Genomic DNA, 5,872 nt, shown 5'->3' with positions numbered 1-5,872 from the left:
CCGAGTTTTCCGCACCTGAAGCAGCGGAGGTCATTTTTCCTTCCATCCTTGTCCTTTTTCCTCTCGTCTCTTCTATCTTCTCTTGTTTCTTCTCTTCCATCTCTTCTGTCTTCCCTCTGATGAAATTTAGATGGCTTCCTTTCGTAGGATGACTGGTACCTTTCCTTCTTGAATTCTTTTCGTTCATAGGGTTTCTTGATGAACTTTTTCTAGAACTACTTTGTAATCAAGGCCAGAGATTTGGCAAAGTCTTTAATATCATCATCTGATTCTGAAGTTTCGTCTTCAGATTCTGATTCTACCACCAGTGCTTTCTTTCTTTTCTTCTTATGATCTCTGGTGGAGGTCCTTGAAACGTCCTTCTCTTCAACAGTAAGAGCCAGAGGTCCACCGATGGACACCTTTTTCTTCATGATATCGTTCTCTTGTGCATCAAGCGTTCCGTATACATCATGGAGTGACCAGCCGTCTAAGTCCTGATTTGCTTGAAGGGAAGTCGACAACTGTGTCCATTCATCGCCGAGATTTTTAAGGAATAAGACATTGTTTTCTTCCTTTGTTCTGGAGATATCGTTTCGACGACATTGATTAATCAATGTGTTGAAACGATCGTATGTCTTCTAAATCGGTTCATCAGGAAGAGCCTTGAAGTTGGTGTATTCGTTGAGACATTGTGCTCTACGATTTTTCTTTGTTTTTGCCCCTCCTTCCAGTTGGCTTGCCAGTTCATCCCATAGTTCCTTGGCTATGGAACATGCATCAAGGGATAGGAAGATTTCATTGGGTATGGCCATGATTATCAATCGTTTGGCCTTCTTGTCTGTCTCTACCCTTTCTATGTCATCTTCATCCCAATTCTTCTCATCCTTGGGCATGTAGTAGGCAGGRATTTCAGCTRTGGTRTTTGTTYYTGGKACTCTTGGGACAAKARTCTGTGGAACKTAAGGACYCTCCATTACAGATCGCAGGAGGTTCCTGTCCATTCCTTCCAAGAAGTTTACCATCCTTATCCTCCATTGCGGGTACTCTTCTCGTTGAAGAGTTGGAGGCTTGGTGAGGGAGCCAACACTATACGCAGAATTCCAGTTGGCCATTGAGGATTTTTAGAGGAGAGAAAATTTACGTTTTTGGTGAAGATAAAAAAAAGTGAATTGAGAGATTTTGGATGATCGTTTGATTGGAAAAACAATCAGTTGGCTCTGATACCAATTGTTGATCCCAGATCTCTCAATAACACTAATAATCGAGTTAAGAATAACCATATTATAATGTTTTAATGAACAAAATGATGAACACTCAAGAACAATGTATGAACATTCAAAGAATAGTCTTGAGTGCCAATGATTTCACTTTATTYAATATGAAAAACGTAAAAGCGACATTGATTACAATAGGCCTAATCACCTATTTATACTAGAAGGCTAATTAGAAGATAACTATCTAGTGAGACTATTTAGCTAATCTTCTATTAACAGATAAAGTTTACCTAACTATGGATAAACTATAGATTAAGATAAATTTGAAATCTAGTTGTCGATTTGTCATCTCCAGTTGTCTTCCATGGGATGATGATTCAACCTTATCTTCATATCTTCATCGTATGCCTCTGGTTGAATTGCTGAAGAAAACTCTGTGTTGTTGACCAGAGGGGTGATGAAGATGCTCTTTCCATCGCATCTCTGGTTGTTCATCGACCCTCTGGTTCTTCTCCAGACTTGGTCAATTCTGCCTTAATGTTTTCATCGGTCTTCTGGTTCTTCATCACTTATTGTTCTTCATTACTTTTACACTTATTAATTATGGGGTCTAAGACATATGTATCACATGAAGGTTTTGAGCATGAAAAAAAACTTAGATTCAGTAGGTTCCTCTTTAACTTTTGACATTTCAAAATTTACAATTTTATTCAAAAAATTTTCTTTTTCTTTTTAAAAAGAAAGCCTTTCTTCTTTAAAAATCTTTTCYAGTTGAACAACTTGTTTTTCTAAAATTAAAGTTGGAGTACAAAGTTTTTGTTCAACAGGTTTTGATTCAAGTTCTGCTTTAGAATAACTGTGAAAGTAATCTGTTCAAAGAGCAGGAATTTTATTTTCTTAGCTTTCATTTAATTCAGTATAGTGAAAAGGAACTTGCATATTATATTTTATTTTTCTATTCAAGTCTTCTTATTCTTCAACATATGGATGCCAGATTGTTTAATCAATCATCATATTCATCAAGAACACAAAAATGGCAATTCAAGAATTGAGAAAGTAGATGAAAATTGAGAGAAAAAGTCAAACAGTCAAATCTTGAATATTATCTTCAAAGCACCTTGTTACAATCACTAAATCTTGATTATGACAATTAAGCATAATACTAAAAACTAACTAAGACTAAACAATACAAAATTATAAAGGAGAAAATATAAGATTGAATACAACACTTATGCTCAAAAACACAAACCTAACACAACCTCATCTGAAGATTTTGTAAATCTGATTTGATATTCTGGATCAAGGTCAAGATATTCAAATTTATAGATTGTAGGAGCGTAATATAAAGATTTCTTTAAACGATTCGGATTCTCATAACCTAACCCTTCCCTAGGATTAAGAAGTCTGGTCTTCGTTGGCTTGTTTAAAAAAATAATTTCATCAGTTTGTGTAACACCCCACATTCCACATTGCATGTAACATATACTTCATTCACAAGAAATACATGTTTATACACCACATAGGTCCCAAGTACAAGAAATACATAACTTACTGAGTATATGATCCAAAATTTCAAAATACCTTTCTTGTACTAATTCACATTCATCTATCAAAACTAGATGTATTAGAATCAAATCTTCATACAGTTATGCATACCAGGAAATATCACATTTTCCCCATCCCTTACCGTCCGTAGTTTCTGCGATACATATTTAAACCACAAAATAAGGGTTAGACCGAAAGGTCTAGAGAGATCCCTTTTTCAATGTCATTGCAAGGTGAAGATCACCAAAACATTGTTTAAAATCAACTTTTCATATATAACAAATATATGAACATATAATTCATAATACCAATACCTTACCAACTTCCAAAGTGAATCACTCGGTTTCATAAATAACATATCCAACCCAAATAGGTTAGAACCTTCCATGTTCACATAATACCACTTTAAACCTTTTTAATCATAAACAAGATTTATTCAAAGCTTCAGGCCATAAACCTGTTATCATTTTTTTCAATAACATCCGGATTACGATTTCCAATGAGAACCCTGATACTAAATCTTTAAATCACAAAGAAATAAAGACTCAAAATCATAGTAATCTTAAAGGATATAATAGTAAGAGTTATATCACATAACACACAAATACAAATGCCACCCTTATATCCAAAGGCACACCTCTCTTTGATATGCCACCCTTATCTCATGGTATACCTCTCCTTGATATGTCACCCTTATTTCCTCATCAAATATTTGCAAAATATCTCCAATTAGAACAGACCAAAGTCATAAATGTCCTAATGAAATATCAAACATGTTTTATCCAAAATCAGTTCAAAACCCATTTTTATAAAAATGCCCATCCTTTAATACATTAAAAGGAATAATATGCCATTAACTTATCCAATCATCAAGAAGCTTTATGTCAAAATACAAACCGGTCAACATATTGACTTGGATGGACTTTATCTCCGGTCAAGCCTTGGCAGGACTAACAATCCAGACAACATAAGTCCAGTTGATCGGTTACAAATCCAGAGAGTATTAAGATAAACCCGAACAAGCCTTGTCATGTTTACATCTAAGCCGTACAATACATCATTTGGACTAGAACCAAACCGAACAGTCTTGATCGTATTCCTACTTCTCCATTCAATACACTTTGTTCAATTTACATACTTAAAATCACACCAACACAGTAATCCAATCAACACTATGACCGGTTTTCACTATTCCGGACAACCACTTGTCCGATTTACAATATAATCCGGACAACACTGTCCGATTTAGAGCCAAGATCGGGTGGTAGTTCTTTTACACATTTTAGTATTTAAACCAAAGGAATTTACTTTTCAATAATGAAATATGGTGAAAAAGTACTCACCTTTGAATTTCTTTTGGAACCAACTTCAAGAATCCAAACCAAATAACCAATCCGATCACCACACTTTTCTTAAATCACTCTCTAGCTCTCAAAATGGCAAGAAGTTCATTTATGAACTTCACCTTCTATTTATATCTTTCCATAATTGGAAGGAGGCCAGAATCCCATATGCATGCATATATATACATATAACTTCTCATGCATACATCTCCATCATATTCATGCGTATATAATATCATGCATTTCATTTTATTCATCATGCATGCATGTTTAAGCATATTAAACTCATGCATACTAACACATTTTAGTCATGCAAATTCACATTATGCATACACATTTATGCATAAAAACCCACATACTCGCATGATCAAATATATCAATTTATCATACTCTCACGTAAATATATAAAATAAATAATCATGTATTAGTTACTTCAGGTGATTACCAAGACCTGGTTATCACAGTTTGCCCTCTTTTGTACAACTTTTCTTCCTGGGATTTCAATTTTTCATTTAAAATCTTATTTTGTAAAGTAAGAGTGTTGTTCTTTATAACCAGATCATCATTTACTAATTTCAAAGATTTATATTTATCATATGACTCAAATAATTCATTTTTCAAGAGATCTGATTTTTCAGAAAATTTTTTGCTCTCAGGTAACATAGACTGAGCCCATGCAAAATTTCCAGCGTTTTCACTGTTTAGCTTAATGTATCCATCTTGTTGTATTTTAAGATCTTTCTATAAAGTTGCAACTCGATCTTTTTCAAATTTGAGTTTTTGTTGAAAATCTTGTAATTTGAGCATCATTCTTTGCATTTGCTCAATGCATGAGGATTCAAGTACCTCATCACTAGAATCTGCTTTTTCATCATCATTATCAGATATATTTGTTTTAGTCCTTGCCATCAAACAAATATGAGCCACAACATCTAATTCTTCATCTTCATCAGTCAGAATCAGCCAATGATCATCCTCGGCCATCAAAGTTTTTCCCGCATCCTTTTGCTTAGAAAGGAGGAACTTATTATTGTAGTAATCAGTATTTTTGGACACTGGTTTTCTACAATTCACAACAAAGTGTACCAACTTTCCACAGTTACAGCACTTTGTATTTTCATCTTGTAACACCCCATGACACGCATTTCATATAACACATACTTCATTCAAGGAAATACATGTTTTACTCCACTTAAGTCCCATAGTACAAGAAATTAATGTACAAAATATACAAATCGAAAATTCCAAAATAGAAATTCTTGTACTATTTAACATATATCTTCAAAACTAAACACATCCATAAGATGATCCTCATATAGATATGCACATAGGAAAATAATTACATTTTCTCCTTCCCTTTATTATCATGTAACCCAGCTGTTCCTGCAATACATATTAGAAAGACAAAATGAGGGTTAGACCTGAAGGTCTAGTGAGATCCCTTTTTCCTTGTAATTGCAGGGTCAAGATCACCAAAACTTTATTTAAAATCAACTTTTCATATAAACAGAAACATAATCACAAAATTCACAACGACCAGTGCCCTTCCGATTCTGAAAGCCAATTTTGACTTACGAATTATTTATTTAGCAAAAAGTAGGGCTAGAGTTCCTCAGGTTCCACATAACTCGTTTTTCAAACATTTTTCATCAGAAACACGATTATTCAAAAAGTCTAGCCATAAGCCAATTATCCCCTTCTCAATAACATCATTACTACCACTTCTAATAAGAACAATATTCCTGAATCTTTAAATCACAAAGAAATAAGGACTCATAGCTATCGTAA

This window comes from Cynara cardunculus (genome assembly GCF_001531365.2).
Source record: "Cynara cardunculus var. scolymus isolate 2C chromosome LG 8, CcrdV1, whole genome shotgun sequence".
Lineage (NCBI taxonomy): Eukaryota > Viridiplantae > Streptophyta > Magnoliopsida > Asterales > Asteraceae > Cynara > Cynara cardunculus.
The sequence above is the reverse complement of the archived record's forward strand: the minus strand, read 5'-3'. Positions refer to the sequence as shown.